Here is a 26895-nt window from a genome sequence, read left to right as displayed (position 1 = left end):
TTATATTCTTTCATTTGTTTTACTTTTAAAATTCTATATATAAGTGAAAGCATACAGTGTTTGTCTTTTTTTGTCTGTTCTTATTTAACTAACCATAATACCCTCCAGGTCCATCCATGTTGTTGCAGTTGGCAAAATTTCATTCTTTTTAATGATTTAGCAATAGTCCGATGTGTACATGTTTGTACACACACGCACACATTTGTCTCTATTGAGGCATACCTTGGAGATATTATATGTCTGGTTCCAGATCACCATAACAAAGCAAATATCACAGTAAAGCAAGTCACACACATTTTTTTTATTTCCCGGTGCATATATAAGTTTTGGTTACATCATACTATAGCCTACCATAGGACTTCCCAGGCAAGAATACTGGAGCCCTTTCTTTCTCCAGTTAAGTGTACAATAGCAAAAAAAAATTAAAAACCAACATTCATACCTTAATTTAAAAAACCTTTTATTGCTAAAAATGCGAGCCATTATCTGAGCTTTCAGGGAGTTGTAATATTTTTGCAGGTGGAGGGCCTTACCCAGATGTGGATGGCTGTTGACTGAAGTTTGGGGTGGCATGGCTCTTTCTTAAAATAAGACAACAAAGCTTGCTGCATCAGTGAGCTCTTCCTTTCATGAACACTTTCTCTATAATATGCAGTGCTGTTTGAAAGCATTCTATCCACATTAGTACTTCTTTCAAAATTGAATTTAGTCCTCTTAAACCTTGCCACTGCTTTAGCAACCAAGTTATATAATATTTTAAATCCTTTTGTTATTTTAACAGTCTTCTCAGCTTCTTCACCACGAGTAGTTTCCATTTGAAGAAACCATTTTCTTTGTTCGTCTGTAAGAAGCAACTCCTCATCCATTAAAATTTTATCACGAGATTTCAGCAATTCAGTCATACCTTCACCCTCCACTTCTAATTCTGGTTAATTTGCTATTTCTACCACGTCTGCCCTTATTTCTTCTGCTGAAATCTTGAACCCCTCAAAATCATTCATGTGAGTTAGAATCACTTTCTTCCAAACTCACTCATGTTGATTATTTTTTACCTCTTCCCATGAATCATGAATGGCCTTCCTGGCATCTAGACTGGTGAATCCTTTTCATGTTTTCAGTTGGCTTTGCCCAGTTCCATCAGGAGAATCACTGTCTGTGACAGCTATAACTGTACAAAATGCGTTTGTTAAAGAACAATAATTGAAATTCTAAACGACTCCTTGATCTGTGGGCTGTACAATGGATGTTATGTTTGCAGACATGAAAACAGCATGAATAACCCTGTCCATCCTCATCAGAGCTCTTGGGTGACCAGGTGCATTGTCAATGGGCAGCGATATCATGGAAGGGAATTCTTTTTTTTTTTTCTTTTTTGAGCAGTAAGTCTTATCAGTAGGCTTAAAATATTCAGTAATCCATGTTGTAAGCAGATGTGTTGTCATTTGGGCTTTACAGAGCACAGGCAGAATAGATTTTGCAAAATTCTTAAGGGCCCCCAAATTTTCAGAATGGTAATTGAGCACGGGCTTCAATTTTAAGTCTTGGGCTGCACTAGCCCCTAACAAGAGATTCAGCCTGTCCTTTGAAGCTTTGAAGCCAGGCATTGGCTTCTCTCTAACAATGAAAATCCTAGATGGGATCTTTCAATATAACCTTGTTTTGTTAACCCTGAAAATCTGCTGTCGCCAACCATTATTCATTATCATAGACCTTCTAGATAACTTGCTGCAGCTTCTGTCAATACATCGTCACTTGCTGCTTCATCTGGCACTTTTATTTATGGAGGTAGCTTCTTTCCCTCAACCTTATGAACCAGATCTGGCTACAGACTACTACTGCAGCTTCCCCACCTCTGGGGCCTTCATAGAATTGAAGAGCATTAATGCCTTGCTCTGGACTAGGTTTTGGCTTAAGGGAATGCTGTGGTTGGTTTTATCTTCTATCCAGACCACTGAAACTTTCTCCATATCAGCAATAATCCACTTACCATTTGTGTGTTCAACTGGAGTAGTCTTTATAATTTCCTTCAAGAACTTTCCTTTTGCATTCACAACTTGGCTAACTGGTGCAAGTGGCCTCACCTTCAGGCTGTCTTGGCTTTTGATACCACTTTCTCAGCAGGCTTAATCAGTTCTAGCATTGGATTTAAAGTGAGAGATGTGTGACTCCTTTCACTTGAATACTTAGAGGAATTTGTAGGGTGATTAATTGGCCTAATATGAATATTGTGTCCTAGGGAATAGGGAGACTTCAGGAGAGGGAGAAACATGGGGGAATTGTGAACTGCCTGTTGGTGGAGCAATCAGAATACACACAACATTTATTGATTGTTTGCCATTTTTTATCTTTGATTGGTGGTGCCCCAAAACAGTTGCAATGATATAGTCAAAGCTTATTGCTCACCAAAGCAAATACAATAGTAATGAAAATGCTTGAAATGTTATGATAATTACCAAAATATGAGAAACAGACTTGAAGGGAGCACGTGCTATTGGAGAAATCATACCAATTTAGTTGATTGACACAGGGTTGCCACACAGCTTCAATTTGTTAAAAAAAAAAAGCAGTATCTAAGTAACACAGTGAAGCAAAGCACAATATAATGATGTATGCCTATGTCTACATTTACCTCTCTATTGTTTTTTAAAATCAGTTTTTAAAGCTAGATTCTTAACGATAAGCAAAATGTTTAAGTAATCACAGGCTCAAAATCCTCTGACTCACACATTTATATACATTAAAAATATTATTCAGTTCAGTTCAGTCGCTCAGTCGTGTCCGACTCATTGCGACCCCATGAATCGCAGCACACCAGGCCTCCCTGTCCATCACCAACTCAAGGAGTTTACTCAAACTCATGCCCATTGAGTCGGTGATGCCATCCAGCCATCTCATCCTCTGTCGTCCCCTTTTCCTCCTGCCCTTAATCCCTCCCAGCATCAGGGTCTTTTCCAATGAATCAATTCTTTGCATGAGGTGGCCAAAGTATTGGAGTTTCAGCTTCAGCATCAGTCCTTCCAATGAACACCCAGGACTGATTTCCTTTAGGATGGACTGGTTGGATCTCCTTGCAGTCCAAGGGACTCTCAAGAGTCTTTTACAACACCACAGTTCAAAAACATCAATTCTTTGGTGCTCAGCTTTCTTGATAGTCCAACTCTCACATTCATACACGACCACTGGTAAAACCATAGCCTCGACCAGACGGACTTTTGTTGGCAAAGTAATGTCTCTGCTTTTTAATATGCTATCTAGGTTGCTCATAACTTTCCTTCCAAGGAGTAAATGTCTTTTAAATTCATGGCTGCAGTCACCATCCGCAGTGATTTTGGAGCCCAAAAAAATAAAGTCTGACACTGCTTCCACTGTCTCCCCATCTATTTCCCATGAGGTGATGGGACCAGATGCCATGATCTTAGTTTTCTGAATGTTGAGCATTAAGCCAACTTTTTCACTCTCCTCTTTCACCTTCATCAAGAGGCTCTTTAGTTCTTCTTCACTTTCTGCCATAAGGGTGGTGTCATCTGCATATCGGAGGTTATTGATACTTCTCCCAGCAATCTTGATTCCAGCTTGTGCTTCTTCCAGCCCAGCATTTCTCATGATGTACTCTGCATATAAGTTAAATAAGCAGGGTGACAATACACAGCCTTGATGTACTCCTTTCTCAATTTGGAACCAGTTAAGATGATTGGGAAGAGAAGAATTAACACATAGTTTTGGTAAACAGTATTTTAACTGTATGCTTGAAGGCTTAAGATTTTAAAATCTTTAAAGTATTTTATTCTAGTTAATAAATTTGTTTCTTACACAGAAATTTGTTATTCTGTGAAACGGCTTCATTTTTAGTTATGTGTATTACTGTGGTTAGTAAATATATTGTGCATGACAGCCAGATTTCACATCATTAGAGAAAACAATTATAAAGGAGAGCAGGAAGGCTAGAATGATCTCTGTGGTGAGAGACTGGAATGAGAATTATCAGTGTGATTTTATACACACACACACAGACACACACGGCTAGATATAGGAATATATAGATGTACACTTTCATATCTAGGAACAGTATCTGGTGTTGGTATCTAATGGTAGTGGTCACACCTACTGTCCAAATCTGGGTTTCCAATTACTATTTTCCAGTAAAAACAAACAGAAAAAAATAAACAAATGGAGCTCCTTGGAAAAATCTTGTGAGGTTAGGGAAATTATACGGTAAGCCTAGAACATCAGTATGCTAATTAAAGAAGTACTCAAATATATATATCTTTAAAAAAGGACAGTAGCGCCAACTTGGAGAACTCAGTGGCCAAATCTGAGACAGTTTCAACATCAAAATAAATAACATAAATAAAATAAGTATTGATTTAGGAAAATACCAAAGAAAGAAATATTGCATATAAGATCCATTGATGATGCTAAAATTAGTGGGTGAAAATATCGTGTGAAACAAGGACACTGAAAATAATGTTGAGGAAAGAATGAATAAGGCTTCAATTTAAGTAGATAATACTGTTAAAATGATGATGGGGAAAATATTTGACCAATGATGTACTAGTATAATTAGACATGACTATTTGGAAATCATTAAATAGAAAAATGGAAACTCTCTGCTATGGAAATACTGTGCACAAAGCTGCAATCTGTTAAATGCCTGTTCCTTGGTGTTTTTTATTTGTTTGTTTGTTTTTAGATGAACAACTTTGTTATGGGTTGTGAGGTGAGAAATACTAGAAAATAGTGAAATCAAACTTTCAGCCTCTGATTTATAATTTTATGTTTGACAGTCTTTGGGTATTTGATTCTAGTTTTCCCTGCAATGTATTTTTGTAAAACAACATCTTTTATAACCTCAGTTTTTTAAGCATTGTAAATGAAAAAAAAATCATGTATACAGGCAGTTGATCTCCCATTCATCAAAATTGTCTGAAAAAATTCATTGGAATAAAATTAAGCATATCTGAGAGTTCAAACACATATTTTTCTTTAGGATATATGCTGATTTATATTTAATAAGAAACAATTAAAAATGGAGATATTGTAATTAATTTATTTCATTCTCTCCAGATAAGTAAAATGAAAATGATCAGAGGGAACTGTTCAACAGGATGTATTTTATTTGTTTCCATAAGAAAATGCTAAGTTAAGCCCACAGTAAGCTGTTTTAATCTAGAGCAGCTCAAATAGTATGAGAGAATGTTCTATCAGAAGACTTGAAGGAATAAGTCACTCTATGAAAGACTGTGGATACTAAGATATTAACCCCGTTTCTGGAAGAGAAGCCCAATCCTTTGTAATCTTAATGAGTATATAAATAGTAAAAAATAATTTCTTATGAAGTTAAAATAAACTACAAGTTCTGCTACAAAGAAGTAAAAAAGAGAAGGAAGAAATAAAAGCTGAAAAAAATAAATCTGCTAGAAAATTGACTAAATGGCAGTGGATAAATTTATCATCAGTTACAAAAGAAGTGACAGTCATTTTTCTTTAATATATTTTATTTATATTTCTTATAAATTATTAAATTTACTTTATAAGCTCTTACTGCTCTCAGTATCTCTTATCAACCTTCTGTCATTAAAGTAAACTAAACCACACATTTGCTGCTATTACCTCCCTGTTGAAAAACTTTTGAAACCTCCTCTTGTCTTGAATGAGCTCAGCAAAGAGGTTTCTATTCTTGGCTTAAATACATTGTTCGGACACCATATTGGTTCAGTTTGACAGTTTGCCTTGAAGGGTGACAAAATAATTAAGCCTGTTCAGTTTATTTAAGAAGGTAGTGATCGTATCAGTGCAAGTTTATGCCATCTTTGTCCTTCAGGCATGGATTTGGCTCCTTATCAAGGGAAACATAGCCAGTCAATGTTTTGGATAAAATCTGTTTGACTTAAGCTTCCATCTCCAGAAATATCCTGTTTGGAGCTATATCACATGTGGCATCTCTCACCTCTCAGGCTTCATACCTTGGCCCGTGTGCTCCACCCAATGTAACACCGCTGTATCACAAATACCCTACCCCATCTTGCTTTCACTTCAACCTCACCCTTCCCAGCAAACTTTTGACCAGCTAATTGAGCTTATCTTTTGACCACAACTTAGACAACTTACACTGCTTGCTATTTATTTAACAGTGTGTCTGCTATATGCTAAATAATATGGTTGACGCAGGAGCTAAAGATGTTAAAAAATGGCTATTCACCACCTTCATGAATCTTGTAGTTTAAAAATAATGAACTTACACAAGTAACTGTAATGTAATATTCAGGGACAGTTCTAAAGTACTGAGTACAGAACTTCAGCCCTAGCAGGTGTTTAGAAAATGTCTCTTTAATTTAAAGATGTGATATGAGAATCCATAAATCATCAGTAAATTGACTTCTCTGATATCTTGTTAAAAAATGTTTATGCCTCAAATCTTCCCTCTTAGAACTGCTTTTGCTGCATCTCATAGGTTTTGAGTTGTGTTTTCATTGTCATTTGTTTATAGAAATTTTTTGATTTCCCTTTTGATTTCTTCAGTAACCTGTTGGTTATTTAAAATGCGTTGTTTAATCTCTATATGTTTGTGTTTCTCACAGCTTTTTTTCTTGTAATTGATATCTAGTCTCATAGCATTGTGGTCAGAGAAGATGCTTGATATGATTTCAATTTTCTTGAATTTACTGAGGTTTGATTTGTGACCCAAGATGTGGTCTGTCCTGGAGAATGTTTCATGTGCACTAGAGAAGGTGTATTCTTCTGCATTTGGATGGAATGTCCTGAAGATATCAATGAGATTCATCTCATTTAATGTATCATTTAAGATTAGTGTTTCCTTATTAATTTTCTGTTTTGATGATCTGTCCATTGGTGTGAGTGGGGTGTTAAAGTTTCACACTATTATTGTGTTACTGTCAGTTTCTCCTTTTATGTCTGTTAATGTTTATCTTATGTATTGAGGTGCTCCTTTGTTGGGTGCATGGTTATAATTGTTATGTCTTCCTCTTAGATTGATCCCTTGATCATTATGCAGTGTCCTCCCATATCTCTTGCAGTTTTCTTTATTTTAAGGTCTATTTTGTCTGATATGAGGATTGGAAACAAGAAAAACATCAAATAGACAACCTAACTTAACACCTAAAACACCTGGAAAAGAAGAACAACAACAAAAAGCCAAAATTAGTAGAAGGAAAGAAATCATAAAGATCCAAGCAGAAATAAATGAAAAAGGAATAAAAAAAATAGTAAAGATTAATACAACTAAAAGTTGGTTCTTTGAGAAGATAAACAAAATTGACAAACCTTTAGCCAAACTTATCAAGAAAAAAAGAGGGAAGAATCAAATCAATAAAATTAGAAATGAAAAAGGAGAGGTTACAACAGACAATGCAGAAATACAAAGGATTATAAGAGACTGTTATGAACAACTATATCTCAGTAAAATGGATAATCCAGAAGAAACAGACAGATTCTTAGTGACAGCACACAAAAAGAGAAAACTACAGGCCAATATCACTGATGAATATTGATGCAAAAATCCTCAACAAAATTTTAGCAAACAGAACTCAGCAACACATCAAAAAGCTCATATACCATGATCAAGTTGGGTTTATTCCAGGAATGCAAGGATTCTTCAATATACACAAATCAATCAATGTGATACACCATATTAACAAACTGAAAGATAAAAACCATATGATAATCTCAATAGATACAGAAAAAGCCTTCGACAAAATTTAGCACCCATTTGTGATTAAAACTCTTCAGAAAATTGGTATAAAAGGAACCTACCTCAACATAGTAAAGGTCATATATGATAAGCCTACAGCAAGCATTATTCTTAATGGTGAAAAACTGAAAGCATTGCCCCCAAGATCAGGAACAAGACAAGGATGTCCATTTTCACCACTATTATTCAACATAGCTCTGGAAGTCCTAGCTACAGCAATCAGAGAAGAAAAAGAAATAAAAGAAATCCAGATTGGAAAAGAAGAAAAGCTCTCACTGTTTGCAGATGACATGATACTAAACGATACTCCAAAATCACTGCAGATGTTGACTGCAGCCATGAAATTAAAAGATGCTTGCTCCTTGGAAGAAAAGTTATGACTAACCCAGACAACATATTAAAAAACAGAGACATTACTTTGTCAACAAAGGTCTGTCTAGTCAAAGGTATAGATTTTCCAGTAGCCATGTATGGATGTAAGAGTTGGACTTATAAAGAAAGCTGAGCACCGAAGAATTGGTGCTTTTGAACTGTGGTGTTGGAGAACTTTCTTGAGAGTCCCTTGAACTACAAGGAGATCCAACCAGTCAATCCTAAAGGAAAACATCCCTGAATATTCATTGGAAGGACTGATGCTGAAGCTGAAGCTCCAATGCTTTGGCCACCTGATGTGAAGATCTGACTCTTATGAAAAGGCCCTGATGCTGGGAAAGATTGAAGGTGGGAGAAGGGGACGCCAGAGGATGAGATGGTTGGATGGCATCACCAACTCGATGGACATAGTTTGGGTAAACTCCGGGAGTTGGTGATGGACAGTGAGGCCTGGCGTGCTGCGGTTCATGGAGTCGTAAATATTTGGACACGACTGAGTGACTGAACTGAACTGAACTGAACTCTACTATGCCCAGTTCACTTAGGTATGCAGGCAACTTAACAAGAGTGTGGAATGAAATCAGTTCAGCTTCTTAACATATTTCAGAATATGATCAAATATTTGCCTAATATTTAATTGGTTCTTGCTTCTATCTCCATATTGGAAAGAGGCCTCAGACCTGAAGATAAATGTTGTCCCTTAGATTAGAGTATTAGGCAGAAACTACACCTACAGTAGTTGGCATATTTCCCACAGTTATAGGGCTGATTTTTCTATGATCTCTTCATTTCGTTGTAAAATCGAGCACTTAGGGCAAACCAAAACTTAGCACTGTAAGCAGTACAGACTTGTTGAAAGATGTAAACTAGTCAAGTTTGCTATAATTTAAAAATTTTAAGTGCATTGAAGATTAGATGAAAATGTTATACAATGAAGTTTAATATATTCTTATATTATGTGGCAAGTGATATATTGATAGTTATTGCAACTACTTGACTAAAAAGGACAAACCAAGCATATAGTGACCAAATATATTGGAAGAATATCTGTTAACAAGATTCCAGTTTTTATGTGGTTGGTAAAAACTGTATTTTTCGACTCTGACATATGTGTTGGCCTTCTAAAATGATTAATGTTACTTTCATAATAATTTGTGACATTGCTTGAGCTTCTAATATACAGTGAAGATTTCATTCTGATCTGGTTAGCAGACATAACTTTTTAGATTAATTTTTAACAGTGTTTCCAGAAAGACCTCTTAATACATATGCATCCATGGAAAACATTTATGTATCTATTCTGGCCTTACCTTGAGTCTCCAAAGTATAGATTTCACCTAAACTTGTAACATTTCATGCAGTAAATCCAAGCCTTAGATTTTTGCTCTTTCGTCTGCTTAATGAACTCTTTCTTTAATTTGCAGTGAATTATGACATTTGGTCAATTTTCTCACTGATATTCTATTTTATAGACTTAGTAAAATCTGACTTCTCTTTCATGTGCTCCATAAATAAAAAAATCAATAAAATATTAATCAAATATGTATTTAATGCTTGTTATGTAGATCCTGGAAAAGGTCAGTTTTCATTCCAATCCCAAAGAAGGGCAATGCCAAAGAATGTTCAAACTACCGCACACTTGCATTCATGTCACACACTAGCAAAGTAATGCTCAAAATTCTCCAAGCTAGGCTTCAACAGTATGTGAGCCGGGAACTTCCAGATATTCAGGTTTGGATTTAGAAAAGGCAGAGGAACCAGAGATCAAATTGCCAACATCCACTGGATCATAGAAAAAGCAAGAGAATTCCAGAAAAACATCTACTTCTGCTTCTTTGACTATGATAAAGCCTTTGAATGTGTGAATCATAACCAAGTGGAAAATTCTTCAAGGGATGGGAATACCAGACCACCTTACCTGCCTCCTGTGAAATCTGTATGCAGGTCAAGAGGCAACAGTTAGAACCAGACATAGAACAATGGACTGGTTCCAAATTGGGAAAGGAGTAGGTCAAGGCTGTATGATGTCACCCTGCTTATTTAACTTATATGCAGAGTCCATCATGTGAAATGTTGGGCTGGATGAAGCACAAGCTGGAATCAAGATTTCTGGGAGGAATATCAATAACCCCAGATATGCAGATGACACCACCCTTATGGCAGAAAGCAAAGAAGATCTAAAGAACTTTTTGATGAAGGTGAAAGAGGAGAGTGAAAAAGTTGACTTAAAATTCAACATTCAAAAAATGAAGATCATGGCATCTGGTCCCATCACTTCATGGCAAATAGATGGGGAAATAATGGAAACAGTGAGAGACTTTCTTTACTTCTGCTCCAAAATCACTGCAGATGGTGACTGCAACCATGAAATTAGAAGATGCTTGCTCCTTGAAAGAAAAACTCTGACAAACATAGACAGCATATTAAAAAGCAAAGACATTACTTTGCCTATAAGGTGTGTATAGTCAAAGCTACAGTTTTTCCAGTGGTCATGTATGGATGTGAGAGCTGGATCTTAAATAAGGCTGAGTGCTGAAGAATTGATGCTTTTGAACTGTGGTGTTGTAGAAGACTCTTGAGATTCCCTTGGACTGCAAGGAGATAAAACCAGTCAACCCCAAAGAAAATCAAGCTGGAATATTCATTGGAAGGACTGATGATGAAGTCTCATACTTTGGCCATCTGATGTGAAGACCTGACACATGAGACAAAACCCTGATGCTGGGAAGGATTGAAGGCAGGAGGAGAAGGGGATGAAAGAAGATAAGATGGTTGGTTGGCATCAAAGACTCAATGGACATGAACTTGAGCCATTTCCTGCAGATGGTGAAGGACAGGGAAGCCTGGCGTGCTGCAGTCCATGGGGTTACAAAGAGTTGGACATGATTGAGTGACTGAACAACAATAATGTAAGTACTAGTCACTTACATAGTTTTGAAAGGCCAGTCAAGCAATGCCTGTGAAGGCATTCAGTGATACCCTTCCTCTCCTGAAGATCTTTTTTGCAGACATCTTGTTTTCTACTTGTAATCATATGCAGCTCACATCACAGTCTCCATATTAGTGTCATTCATTAACTTGTATATATCAAAATTTGCCCTAGAAGTTGTTTAAAGTATGAACTCGTGAGGATCTAGTTTAGAGTTACATAATTACAATTTCTGAGAATGAATTCTGATGATACTTCAGTTAACGACCACTAACTTTTATTGCTGATCCATTACATATATATATATATATATATGTATATATATATATATATATATATACACACACACACATATATGTGTGTATATATATATGTTCTGTTATATTTCTTTTGTGTATTGTAAATTTTGTATAGGATTTTTTTAATTATTAAAATATAGTTGAGTTGATTTATAGTGTTTTGTTATACTTTCTGTATATAGCAAAGTGATTCAGTTATACAGATACATGCATTTTTTCTTTTTTGGATTTTTTCTCAAATAGATTATCACAGAATATTATGTAGAGTTGCCTGTGCTATACAGTAGGTCTTCATAAGTCATCTTTCTTTTGCACAGTAGGTTGTGTTCATCCCAACCTCCTGATTTATCCCGTCTTTCCCCTTTGATAATCATAAATTTCTTCTCTGTATCTGTGAGTCTGTTTCTGTTTGGTGGATAAGTTCATTTGTATTACTTTTTTAGATTCCACATATAAGTGATATCATATGCTATTTATCTTTGTCTGGCTTACTTCACTCAGTATGACAATCTCTGGGTCCATCCATGTCACTGAAATGGCATTATTTCATTCTTTTTTATATGGTACATTGTATACATGTACCACATCTTCTTTATCTGCCCCTCTATTGATAGACATTTAGGTTGCTTGTATGTCCTGGCTATTGTAAATAGTTCGCAGTGAAGAGTGAGGTGCATGCATCCTTTTGGATTATGGTTTTCTCTGGATGTATGCCCAGGAAGAGGATTGGTGGATCACATGGTAGTTCTATTTAGGTTTCTTAAGGGACCCCCATACTGTTCTCCATAGTGGTTGTACCAGTTTACATTCCCACCAATAGTGAAGGAGGGGTCCCCTTTCTCCATACTCTTTCACTAGAGTATCATTTGCATTTTTGATGACTGCCAGGGCTTCCCTGTGGCTCAGATGGTAAAGTGTCTGTTGCAATGCAGGAGACTGGGGTTCGATCCCTGGATTGGGAAGATCTCCTGGACAAGGAAATGGCAGCCACTCCAGTATTCTCCCCTGGGAAATTCCATGGACGGCGCTTGCGTCCATGGGGTCGCAAAGAGTCTGACACGACTGAGCGACTCACTTTAACTTTCATTCTGGCCAATGTGAGCTGATAGGTCATTGTAGTTTGATTTACATTTCCCTGATGTTAGTGAACTTTCATGTGCTTTTTGGTCATCTACATGTCTTCTCAGGAGAACAGTCCATAATTGAGTATGGACATTAATACAACATTCATATAAATTGCCTCATGTGTGTTACAGCCCATTACCCAACTAGACTGCTCGGATCTTGTAGGAGAGGGCATGGTTTATGCTACTAAAATATCTAAGCTAACCAACATTTCAATTCTGTTTTATCTTAATAATTTTTCTTAATCTTCTGATGCACTTTTTCTTAATAATCAACTATATTTGCCCTCCCACTTCTCTATCCAGTTTCTCCCAAGGTGACACTCGTATATATAGAGATGAGAGGTCTACAGCCAAAGTATACTGTCTCCTTAAGTAGTGGTTTTCTAGGCAAATCTTCGAGGGGAAGAAAGCAACAGCTGTTGATCATCACTCTCAGAACATTTACACAGTTGATATTCAGAGTTATTTGGGGGTCCTGCACTAAGAAAACAAAATGAAGGATCTAGCACTGTGGCTGAAGTATAATGGATAAAAGGCTACTTTTTATACTATTGGTACAGAAGAAAGTAAGCTCTAAATTGTCTTTAAGGTTTTGAAGAGCTCTTTTTCCATGAATGATCAAATGGGCAAGTCTGCCCCAGAAAAGTTTGCAGACCCTCATTCCTTTATGGTTGGAGTTAAACCACAAAAATCACTTTATAGTGGTTAAAATCACTTTCAATAACAAACAGCAACATGAATATTAAGGTCAGATATTTAATAGTACATCACAGGCCAGGACTTGTTGAGTCCTCTTTATGTACTGCAACATTTAATTCTGATACTATGCAGTAGGCACTATTATAGCTTTTATATTATGAATGTTTGTTCATATGTAATAATGATGTTAATTTTATAAGCCTAATTGGTCATAAATGATAGATTTTTCTGAAGTTCTACAAGCGTTCATTGAGCCCTTTGTAAGTAATACACAGAAATAGTGATTATAAAGCACCAAGGCAGCCTGAAATATGTTCAATACCTTTATCTCATAAATCAGTCCGTGTTTACAAAAGAAGAGCAGCAGGGTGACACATGTTGGTAAGTGTGGCTCAGTTTCTCTGCTTTAGTCATTTGGGGAAAAAATGAGGACTCAGAACTGACATAAACACTGAGCACAATATCCTTGTGTCAATACAAAAACATTACAGATTAAATGGTTGGAACATGTAAACCTTCATCAAAATAATCTGAGTGGGGTAATTGGAGAAATTGGGTGGGTATTTAGGTGAAACAATATTCGCCATGATTTATTAATTATTGAAGTTGGATGCTTGGTGTATGTATACAATTTTTCATAATAAAGTATTAGAAATTAGAAAAAAGATCAATATATGATCTAAAACTCTAATGAGTTCACAAGTGACCAAATAGTTGTTTTGTCTTAACGTTGTAGTTCAATTTAGCAAATGCATGAATTCCTCTTCCTCATCCAAGATGCAATTACCATCCATGAAATTGTACAATTTTCCATTTGCCTTTGCCCACCTATAATAATTGTGGCTAACAGCCATCTAAATTATTCATTTTATATGGCAAACAAGTGATTATTCTTAAAAGAGATCCCGTGCTCTTTTAAATTACTTTTCTTCATTCTCCAGTTGGCCCAGACCATTACTGAGTTAAATGTTTCTTAATGAAGAACACTGCCTCACTGAACTTTGCTATGTCTGCAAATCAAAGGAATAATTTGAAATTCCTAAAGTCCAGAACTGTATCTCAAAATGAGATTGCAAAATGCTAAAGTTTTTTTTTTTTAATCTGTTCACTAATGGCCTTTTCCTGAAGTGTCTTTTCTTTTTTTTTTTCTCTCTCTCATTCTATTACAATGAAGTTTATTTTTTTTTCACTTCTTAGCACCTCTTTATTTTTTTTTAAATACTGCATAATTTTATTAGAATGTAATATAATGATAGTTTGAAAATGCCAGAGCATTTTTATCAGATTTAAATTTTAATTCTCTTCCTTTTCTTTATGTAATGTTTTCTTTAGAAATAATACACTCAGAGGATATACTTAAAATCTATAAACCTGGATACAGATAGTCTGTGGGCTGATTATTCTAGGAAGTTAATTTTATCAATTAAGACATATAAAACTTATAAAGTGAGTAGAAATGAATAGAAACAGGCTGTATGAGGACAGAGGGGCAAAAATAAAGCTTAGAATAATGTTTCTATTTCCTTCTTTTACCACCCCGGAGCACTTCCTTAGGGAAGAAGCCACTGATCAAATTGCTTGAGTCCAAGGCATTGATAGGGTTATACTTTTTAGAAGATGAGGTCATTGTGCTAAATCCGCTTCCTCCCTCCATTCTTTTCTGATTTCCCACTTCCTTTGTGTCCCATCCACTTTGATATAGCCAAGATTTGCCCAAGTTGGCTGTACATATCTGATGATCTCACTCTCCCTGCTACTTTGATTCCTGTTAGGGAGGCAGTTGAAGAAAATAAAGCCAAAGTTTAAGAAGCCAGGAAAGTAAGGTTTTCCATTAAACTATATACTGCATCACAGTTTCTACAAGACTTTGTTTCATGGTATGTATTTAGCCTATTAGCTAATACCCTGAAATTTTAATTTGTATATTGTTTCTTTTCTGTACCCATCTCTTCATGGTGTGTGTGTGTGTGTTTTCAAGTGAGGGCCATCAAAGGTGATTGGTGAGATATTCCCAGTATCCTGGGTCAAATAGCAAAACTACTAGCAGAAAGGCTTAATTATACAGACTGAACATGCACACTTAGCAGTGGCATTATTTTAACAGTGTATTATTTTTTTGGTTTAAAAGCTGAAGACTTGGTTTATATTATGAAATTATTTCAGCGAGCAAATAATTATTTTTAAACTTGTGGGCCTGACTCAATGGCTGTGTAAACCATTGGTGCAAACATACCAAATGAGAACTTGAAAGTTACAAAATCCAGAAACATTTACTTTTATATCACCTGTGTTTGCTTGAGCTTCTGGTTGACACAGCATGTCTCTAAGATATGGAAATCCCTTCTCCTCCTTTGCTCCCTTCAGGTGCCAGGAATTGATTTTTGCAGCCAGCAGGCGCATCATATCCAGCTGTGTCTTTTTTCATTTTTGCCTTCCCCCTGACTTTACCTTATAGTTAGTCAGAAAGCAATCACATAACCCCAACAGTGTCAAAATTGTAGTATTCTAAATGTCTCAGCTATGTACTTCCAAACTTCCAAAAACACCGTATTTTTATGATCATGGACCCATATATGCCTAATTGTGCCTTCATACAGAGACACTCATTTAGCTAAACGATTATGTACTGTAATCAAAAAGTAATTATTTTAATGAAAAATTATTTACTACAGTGATAAATTTATTCATATAATACTTAAAATATGAAGTAAAATTAAACATGCACAATATATTATAACTCATGATTATAATAAATTACCTTTCTTTGAGTATACAACTTTTTTTAAATTAATTAATTAATTTTTTTTATTAGTTGGAGGCTAATTACTTTACAATATTGTAGTGGGTTTTGTCATACATTGACATAAATCAGCCATGGATTTTGAAACAGATCACCAGCCCAGGTTGGATGCATGAGACAAGTGCTCAGACCTGGTGCACTGGGAAGACCCAGAGGGATCGGGCGGAGAGGGAGGTGGGAGGGGGGATTGGGATGGGGAACACGAGTATACAACTTTTAAGTGAGAGCTTTTCCCTCTGCTTTGATAGTGCAGGTAATAGATTTAAACTTTCTGTAAATGAATAAATATGAAAGTCTGGTCAAATATAAAGTTTGATTTCCAAACTTAAATGTTTTATTTCATAAACTTTTTTACTTATTGTTAACTGGTCCAATTTCCTGAGAAAATAGACTTGAAATGAACACTTTATCAACTTATGTGGATAATAGTACAGGCATACCTCATATGTATTATAGGTTTATTACCAGACCACCACAATAAAACAAATACATGTTAAAGAAAGTCACACAAATTTTTGGTTTCCCAGTGTGTATGAAAATTAAGTTTGCAATATGCCATAGTCTATTAAGTGTACAAAAGCATTATATCTAAAAAAGTACATACCTTAATTAGAAAATACCTTGTTGCTAACAAATGCTGTCATCTAGCCTTCAATGAATCAGAGTGTAATAAAACAAAGTTTGTATGCCTATGCTGAAAATCTATTGGTTGACAAATGCACTGGAGTGTGGAAGGTACTTTGTGAACTTGTCTGGGGGTGGGATATATTCTAGGAATGGGAATACAACTATCCCCATTTTAGCTATTCCCAGATTTTAGCTATTTCAAGTATACCAAGACCATGTATAAATGAACTGTACTAGTGGAGGCTGTAAATGCATGGCAAAGGGAGCCACAGCCACTAATTCCAGTGCCTCAAAATATGATAATAAATCTTTGGCTCTAAATCTACTACTCTTGATGAAAGTGAAAAAGGAGAGTAAAAAAGTTGGCTTAAAGCTCGACATTCAGAAAACTAAGATCTTGGCATCTGGTCCCATCACTTCATGACAAATAGATGGGGAAACAGTGGAAACAGTGTCAGACTTTATTTTTCTGGGCTCCCAAATCATTGCAGGTGGTGACTGCAGCCATGAAATTAAAAGACGCTTACTCCTTGGAAGGAAAGTTGTGACCAACCTAGACAGAATATTAAAAAGTAAAGATGTTACTTTGCCAACAAAGGTCCACCTAGTCAAGGCTATGGTTTTTCCAGTAGTCATGTATGGATATGAGAGTTGGACTATAAAGAGAGCTGAGTGCTGAAGAATTGATGCTTCTGAACTGTGGTATTGGAGAAGACCCTTGAGAGTCCCTTGACTGCAAGGAGATCCAACCAGTCCATCCTAATGGAAATTAGTCCTGAATATTCATTGGAAGGACTGATGCTGAAGCTGAAACTCCAATATTTTGGCTACCTGATGTGAAGAACTGACTCATTTGAAAAGACCCTTATGCTGAGAAAGATTGAAGGTGGGAGGAGAAGGGGTCAACAGAGGATGAAATGGTTGGATGGCATCACAAACTCAATGGACATGAGTTTGGGTAAACTCTGGGAGTTGATGATGGACAGGGAGGCCTGGCGTGCTGGAGTCCATGGAGTCATAAAGAGTCAGACATGACTGAGCAACCGAACTGAACTGAAACCTACTACAATTTCTGAGTAGGATTTTGTGCTTCCTGCTTATGTGTCTTCAGTTTTCAAATAAACCCCGAGAAAGCCCAAAGTCTGCACTTTATAATTGTGATATATCCCATTTTGTAAATGACGGCAACAAGTTTTTTTGGAAAAGTATTGTAGAGACCAGCTCTATAGAGGTAAAGGTAGGTGTATATTTCAGAGCAATTCCATCAGTAAATGTTGTGTTGATACCAACATTTTATTGTAATTTATTTATTTAATCAGTTTTCCACTTAAAATCTTTTGATGTGTGGACTATAGAGGTAGCCCACCAATTAAATACTGATTTCTCAGCAAACCATTTTCTGTTCTCCACAATATAGGCCCAACCTGTATTAAATCCTTATATCCTTCTTTTCCTTTATTTGGAAGTGCTTTTCATCATATCATTTCCATAAACTTTTCCATTTTTGTTTCAAGGCCCACTTCAAGTGCTTTATTCTTCAAAAAGCTGTTTTTCTTTCTGACTCTGTAATTGGATTTTATCTTTCGTTTTCCCGGAAGCACCAGGGGATATTTATCTTCTCAAATGACATTTTAAGTCAGTTTGCTCAATGATCACAGGATTACTTGGGTATTCCACAGACAAAGTGTCTACACCCAAGGGCATATTCTAGCCTCAGAGCACACCTGGCTTTGTCATGGAACACTGGGGTTTTTCGTTTTGTAGGTATTATGGAAAGTAAGAGAACTATTGTGTACTGAGTACTTATACAAAGCTGGGCACTTGGTTTTATCACTGGGAAGTATTCAAGTTGTTTTTATTCTTCTAGTGTTTCATAGCTTTAATTAAAACAACCAGTGTGTTTGTGATAAGAACTGATACATATTGTCTGGAAACATCTGTCAGAGAAATGATACTTGAAGGTGTACCTCATATCCATTCATTAGCATGTTACCCTGCCTATGTCAGCTGGGAAATCTATTATAAATCTAACTTTAAAGCATTAAACAAAATGACAGCTGTGAGCTGTAATAGCAAAAAAAAAACAAAACAAAACCCTTGTTGTTGGTTATTTTTCTAATAGCATTAAAACTAGTTGCCTGCCTGGTGCTTGCAAAAGTGCTACTGTCTCAGAGGATTTTCTTTTCTTCTGTTGTGATGGATGTCGGCTCCCACAGCTTTCATTGGATCAAGCCATTCACTTCCAGTCTAGCATCTTTCCATTTCTTCCACTCACAGGTTCCAGAACCATCTTCTTAAAATATGTATTGATCATGCTCCTTCTCTGCTCAAGTGGCTTCTCATAAATTTTAGAATGAATTCCACTTCCTTACCAGTGCATTTAAGAATCTCTATAATCTAAATCTAACCTAGCTCTTTATCATTATTTCTCTCCTACAATCAGTCTTTGTTGAACAGATTTATCCCTTATCAAAAATCTTTTGAAGCTGTATCAGTCAGGGATTAGCCCAAGAGATAGAAAAAATCCAATCCTAGAAAAATCTCTAGGTATTTTAACAAGAAAGATATTCCATACAGGGAATTAAGTGACTCCACAAGTGGTAGAAATGCTGAAGGCCAAACCAGTTTCCAACTCGGGGTCCAGGATCGTTTCCGCAGTGAAGAAATGATTCACTATGACAGCCACTTCCTCTGAAGCCATCTTAGAAGCTAATGCCAGAATCAAAAGTCCCCACCAGAAGTGACATCTGACTTTCAGAATCCTGAAAGATAGGTTATGGAACAGAACTGCAGAGAAACTACCACCAGTTTTGGACTGGAAATGGTCTCTGCCATATTTCTGCCTTTTAATCATGCTTTTCATCATCACTTTGGGGAACACCATTTCCTCCTTGGGAGGGTATACAAAGACACTGAGAGACACTGCCCTTTAGACTTTTCCTTCCTGATGTATCAGCATTTGAGTGGGTGAGGTTCTCAAATGTTTATCATGCAGTGTCATTACTTAGAAACTGAGAAAGTGTTCTCTGGTAAAACATTTAGAGCACAGATAAAGATAGCTTGAGATTGAGAGTTCAAATATCTGAAAATCTGAATTTACCTTAAGGGATTTAATTTCTATTCCCAATACAGAGCAATATAGGAAAGATCATTTGTAGTTGACCACTTTATACATGTCATCTCTTAATCTTTTCAGCCGTTTTCCATTCACTGCCTTTCTAGGCATCCTTATTCCAACTTAATAGACAAAAAAAAAAAAAAAAATCTCAGAAGGTAAAAAGATTTTCCCAAGTTTAAACAGAAAGGCGTATTCCAAGTTAATTATGACTGTGATCAATGCTCTTTCTTCTGTAAACTAAAGCTCATTTTTTAATATTTATGTCAGTAAAGGCATTAAAAACTTATTGTGATTTTGCACTGTTTAAAACTGGGGAGGGAAGTAAATGGAAAGAAACATGTTTCAGTGAAACTCCATACAAAGGTAATTCTAACTATATATTATTGTGAAAGAACAATTTACATTATTCAAGTGGTGGAGAAAGGATTATTTGGCAAGTATTCAAGTAACTGATAGGGGAAAAACAGTATATTTCACATTGTGGACATTTATTGTTACCATGTGTATGTTATTCTCCTTAATAATTGTATGTTCCCTCTTGTCACATCTGCACAAGACAGAATAATTAACGTACATTGGCTGCATTGTGGAAGGGACATTTGTTTTTTATTAATATTGGGCCATAAGAGAGGCAATTTGCCTTATATTACCATTCACTGTTTGATGAACACGCGTCACAGAGTCACAAGTATGTGGGGTGTTAGAAAGGCAACCAAGTGAATGGGAGACAGCTTCTCTATCTGGAGATACACAAAGCTCACCTAAAAATACACAAATCTTTTTCCGCAGAATCATTCCTTTGTTCTCCTTCATGTTTTAGAGAAGTGTGTAGCATTTAATGTAAAATGATTTAAAACTGGAAGTTGGTTGTATGGAGATTATTCCAAAGGTGAACTGAACAATCAGCAAAGCCCCTGGCGCTGATATGGCAAGAGCAGTAATCCAGAACTCACTGGAAACTAAAATCACAATGCATATTCATTTTAAACTATAACTTGAAGATCGAGACTGATACCTCTGACTTGTCTAATATATTTTTGTGAAAAAGTTTGTCTTATAATTGAGTGAAGTGTCTATTAAACTTATTTCATATATAACAGGAATACATTTAGATTAGCAGTGTGGTAAACCCTTAACCTTATTCTTTCATCAGGAGGATACTGACCATGTGTATCAGTTAGCTATTTTTTTAATTACAAATGGCTCCAAATCTTAGTGGTTTAACTCATGAGTCTCTGATTGGCAGTTGGGCTGGCCTTATCTGGGCAGTTCTTGTGTTGGTGGGCTCACTCATGTGTCTGAGCTCAACAGCATGGTCAGCTGGAAAGTGGCTAAGTAGAATTAGTATAGCTGGGAGGATGTATCTGCTCTCTGCTCTTTCTCATTCTTCAGCAGGCAAGCTGGAAATTATTTACGTGACAACTGAGAAGGATTTCAATAAAGAGAGGGGAAGGGACTCTGGGCTCAAGCCCTACACTCAGAATTGGCAAGTTGTCATGTATACTACGCTCTATTGGCCAACCAGGTCACACAGACAGCCTGTATTCAAGAAATGGTTAAAAAAAAAATTCACTCCTTGATAGAAATAAATGTAAAGCAACATTTAAAGGGTGTGAGCATAAGGAGGACTGAGAGATTGTAGCCAGTTTTTCAACCTTCTCTTCTACATCGGGAAACAAATTTTGTGGGTGAGATTGTTCCTTGATGATGAAGTGTCCTATGAAAAAATAGGCTTCAGAGGTGTGATGTGTATAAACTACTCTTCCAATCTTCCCCAAACTTATTCACTGTCACCTCTGGCTCAACTAAGCGTCTCCTGTGACTCATGAGATTCATCCCGTGCACTTTAGACGGCTGTTCAGCAATTCTGTTTCTGTGAGTTTAACTTATTGTAACATCTAAATCTTATACATAAATATTTCTACGTATGGCCTTTCTGCTCTCCAAAAGTTGATTCCCCGAGAATCTCAGGAAACCTAGATTATTCTGTGTTTCTCATATGGTGTTTTCATGTAGTACAGCCGTCCCATGGTACCCACACGGGATTGGTTCCAGAATCCCCTCCACTCCTTGGCGACCAAACTCTGCGGATGCTCCATCCAGTATAGAAAATGGCATCATTGTGCTTATAACATACACAAAGCCTCCTGTTTACTTAAAATCATTTCTGGGTTACTTATATTATCTAAAACAAGGTAAATGCTAAGGAAAGAGCTGAAAATACAATGTCAATGCTACATAAATTGTTGCTGTTGTGTACAAATTCAAGTTTTGCTTTTCTGAAGTCTACGGATCTTAAAAAAAAAAATTTCAATCCATGGTTGGTTGAAACCATGGATACAGAATCCATAGATATGGAGGGCCAACTGTGTTCTGTGTTTCTCACTTCTGTAGTATTATTCTCAAATTTACTTCTTGTTTTTAGATACATTCTCTATATCTGAGTTCTTCCGTGCACAAGACTCATTGTCTAGAAAATGTATGCTCTGATAAAATAAACTTAATCTTTATATGCATTTGGATATAGAAATTACCAGTATCACATATATTTTAAGTGTTTGCTGATAGTAAGGATTTTATCTACCTAATCTTCCTATCACCATTTTAATACTATGTAGGGCATGGATAACATTGTTTCCTTTGTATCATTTATACAGTTTGCTACTCTAGGTATCTAATTATTATTGGGGCTAAGTTAATGTATGATGTCTCTCTTCCTCTGTCTATATTTGTGTATGTGTATGTGTGTGTAAATATGTAAATATACATATACAGTATACATACACATATATATGTGTACATGTGTATATAAAGGTGAATATAGATAGATGGTTATTAGATTTGATCAAAAATTGACACTTGAATTGTCCATTTGAATTGAGATACAATAACTAACATTCTTAAAATGTCAGTACATTCATAGACTCAGATAAGGCATTCTATTTTTCCTCTTTTCATGCCTTGATATGTTCCGGATGAAAACTTATCAGTTATATGTATGTGCACGATTGTTTCCATGGTGAAATTTTAAAAATTATTTTTGACAAGAGTGACAGTAGGATTTACGTTCTGAAATAAGAACAATGAGGGGCTTCCCTGGTGGCTCAGTGGTAAAGAATCCGCCTGCCAATACAGGAGACATGGGCTCGATCCCTGGGTTGGGAAGATCCCCTGAAAAGGGAAATGGCAACCCACCCCGTATTCTTGCCTGGGAAATCCCATGGACAGAGGAGCCTGGCAAGTTACAGTCCTTGGGGTTGCAAAAGAGTCAGACACAATTTAGCAACTAACAACGACAGGACAATGAAATGCTGAATTAAAGTAGTAAGACTCTTGAACAAAAATGTACTGGTTTAAGTTTCCAAATATTTAATTTTCAGTACATAAAATGAGAGCTAAAATTATATTCCTCTAGATTCTGCCATGAAAAAATATTAGATAACAGAATATAGTTATATAATAGTCATCACTTTATTATGCTTCAGTGCAATAGGAATCAAAATCTTAAATCCTTTGACTATCTGAGAGATTAATTCTTTTCTTTTTTTTTTTTTAAATCAGAGGGAGGCCCTTTGTTTATCTTGATGTTTGGTAGTTACACATCTTAGCAAACAATCTGCAACCCTTGCCACCTTGAGCTATGCTAGTAAGAGTAGCTGTTAGGAGCTAAAGATCTTGTGTCACTTGATCTTGGGGTTAAAACCTTATTTTCTACTAGTTACATTTGTTTTTGATATTAAAATAAATTATGCTATTTAGTGCCCAGTTTTCTCACCTGTGAAATATGAGTAAAAATCACACTAATTTCTCTGGTATGGTTAAGTTAGAAAATGCATGCATCATAAACATGATGAAAAGAAAGTATTCAACTCAGGATGTTGATACAAAAATGAGATGAACTCCCCTAAGTTTCCTACTCCCAATGTGTGTTTGTTGTAAAAAAAGAGTTTTTCTTAGGCTTGTTTTATTTGTGAAATTGGAGATTAAAAAGAACTACTTTGTGGTATTATACATCTTCATTAACAATATGTATGCATGAGCATAGAATTGTTTGCAGCAAATCCACATTCAGTAAATGCAGCTTCCTTCTCAAAATATCTTAAGGCTCAAATGACATTAGCAGGGTATATAATGAGAACAGGGTCAAATGTCTACAAGCTGCCTATGGCATGCACTGTATCCATTGTGTCACAAGGCCATGAGAGTTGAAACATGATACACTAGCTAGAGTCACACACATGGAGAACACTGGTAGGGATGTATTCTATTTAAAAAATGAAAAAATCAAAGGTCATATATTTTGGCATACCCCAGGGTGTCCAGTTTGGTCTTCTGATCTCAAACCTCATGAATTTTTCTCTTTGGAACAAGATAAACAAAGTGTGCACACACACACACCCCTGAATTAAAACACTTTTGTTTGAAACAGACTTTAACACTAAACAGAACCCTTCTTTTAAATTAACCTCTTAGGACCACCAATCTCTATGTCATATTGTTAATCTTTCGCCTATCAGTATAAGACAAATAATTAAAATGTTTTAAAATAAACATGTTTCAAGTAGACTTTAGACATTATTAAATTAAAACATCTACCAAAGTGTTTACAAATTCAAATAAAATGGAAACTACTATAACTCCTAAATGATAGCCCTTTTATAGAGCATTTATGAGATTTAATGCATACTTTGACACACTCAAGTTATTATTTTAAATTACATTTTAATAATAAGCCCTGTTAGGCACTTGACTTTAAGTCTAATATGAAAGAGTTTGTCCTTTCTGTTTTTAAAAATTATTTTTGCTTCTACTTTGTTTAATTAGTATTATAATTCACAAGACAAACAGTGCTTATAAAAAGCATGCATTGAAAACCTCAGCTCCTCTAGGCCGACCGAGCAGCCTTCCATTTTCATCCATCCCTGACAGTGCAAATCCCTGCCTCTACAACAGGGGGCTCCCACATCACCATGCCTTCCTCTGTTTTTTTCCGCTTCCCCCAGCAGCTTTCTGGCTCCAGCCAAAGCAAAAGGGTTACGCCACCTATAACCGGTTTCCCAGGCAGCTTCCTTGGCTCCATATTGTCATTACAGCCTGATGGCAGTAGCAGTAAAATCCCTTCCACTGGGCACCCCAACTGTCAACAACCTTCTGTTGGCCAGACCCATACCAAGCACTCTCAACCATGAAACACAAGGGCCATAAATGCACACATACATACATACATAAAAAGAAGCTTTGATTCATTGTTTGAAAGGGAAAGCTGAAATGCAGGACGGCTTCTTCATTATGGAAATCCACAGGTAACATCTGAGGATAAGGTGTTTCACAGATTACTGTGTTTCAAGCGAAAATGACAATGACTCAAGATTTATCATAGCACAACTCAGAACGTGCATGACCACAGGTTCCTAAGTCAGAAGTAAGAAGTAGATCATACTCAAAAGGAGATGTGAATGATCAGCGTGCAATACAGGAGAAAAGCAGCTCATTAAATTTTGTTCAAATGTCAGAGAATATGTTGAGTGAAGAAGGAAGATTCTGAGGAATGGACTTCCAAGTGGGTAGACTGCCAGCTTCTCCTGTGTCATGGTATATAAATGGGAGCTTTCTGCAAAATGATAGTGTCTTAGGAGGGTTTACATTCACTCATGCTTGAAGTGATCAGAGCTTCAGGTTCAGGGGCTTACTCACCTATTACCATGAACAGAACAGAGGAAGCTACCTTTAATGTATAGCTGGACATTCTTGCAAGAGAACGTAGAACACTTATATTAATCTACAAAACACAGCTCAAAGAAGTTTTAGGGGGAGACTCACTAAGGTCAGAACACCAGATCTCACCTGTGCCTCCTTTGAAGGTGTTCTGGAGAAGAAATCATGAAATGGTTAAGTTCAGCACTGGCTGAAGAAGTGGATAGCATTATGAAAGTGAAAGTCACTCAGTCATGTCTGACTCTTTGCAACCCCATGGACTATACCATCTATGGAATTCTAAATTGTGTTAACTTTTGAAATTAAGAAAGCTAACCGAGGGAGACTAAGTATAATCACACAGTCAATAGACATCATCTGATTCTTAGATTTGCTTACTTCTTTGAGATATAACATCAGGATGCTACCTTTCACTTTTCTGCAAAAAAAAAAAAAAAAAAGATATATATAGTTGATTTATTGAAATCTTTAATTACATATTTTTGCTAATGTCTAATTCCTAATGATGCCTAGCAAATAGAACAACTTATGTTTTAACTTCCAGAAGAGAAAATGAATAACATTTTAATATTTAATTAGCAAGTCAATATGATACTTTACATTTGCTATCTTCTTTGGCTCTTAAAAAACTCTCCCAAGATGAAAATCATCCCCACTTTACAGCTAACAGAGACTTAGAAAATTTAAGTCACTTGTTCAAGAGGATGTGTCTATAACTGGGAGTCTAGGATTGTTTCCTAGCTGTCATGAGTCAGAAATTAGTGATCTGATGTCTTGCAGCCTTCTTAAGATAGACATTTACAATTGTTAGTTTGGTTATTTGAAGTCATACTTTCAAAATATGGTGACAATAGTTACAGCTAAAATTCAAAGAGCATTACGACAGCCAGTAGATTGATGAAGATTCATTTTTAAAAATTGCATATGTAGGTAACTTATGAAACTACTCCCAGCTTCATGAAAGGCAAGATAATTGGTTCCATTTCTTTTGGGTACAGTGCAAAAATAATAAAAAGGTGCTTTTTAAAAGTCTCCCTTATTTTCTTTTGTATATGAAATAGAATACCCTGTTTCTTAAGCTCAAGAAGATGGAGTTGAGGTTAGCAGGGCAGCAGCAGAGACAAGGAACCCTATTCAGTTTTCCAGAATCTTCTAAGAATGGTTAAATACATGAAATCCTTAAATAAAGATAAAATGGATGAAGGTTAGTATTAAAAGAAACCTTCCCAATGATGAATATTAGTTGTTCATTTTCAACTAAAAATTCAAGCTAACCTAAATAGAAACATTTTTTTCCAAAGGAGACATTCAGATGGCCAGTAGGCACATAAAATGATGTTCAATATTGCTATTCATTAGAAAAGCACAAATTAATACTGCAGTGAGGTACCACCTCCCTGTGGTCAGAATGGCTACAATTTAAGTGTAAATAACAAACGCAGGAGAGGGTGTGAAGAAAAGGGATATTCTTATGCCCTTGGTGAGAATGCAAATTGGTTCA

At 36.0% G+C, this 26895-nt stretch overlaps 1 pseudogene; it reads left to right on the top strand.

The window, feature by feature from the left end:
* The first annotated feature begins 24649 nt into the window (after positions 1-24649).
* Positions 24650-25588, top strand: LOC139032010 (myotilin pseudogene; annotated as a pseudogene).
* Positions 25589-26895: the final 1307 nt, after the last annotated feature.

The sequence above is a fragment of the Odocoileus virginianus genome, chromosome 3 (genome assembly GCF_023699985.2).
Source record: "Odocoileus virginianus isolate 20LAN1187 ecotype Illinois chromosome 3, Ovbor_1.2, whole genome shotgun sequence".
Lineage (NCBI taxonomy): Eukaryota > Metazoa > Chordata > Mammalia > Artiodactyla > Cervidae > Odocoileus > Odocoileus virginianus.
The sequence above is the reverse complement of the archived record's forward strand: the minus strand, read 5'-3'. Positions and strand labels throughout refer to the sequence as shown.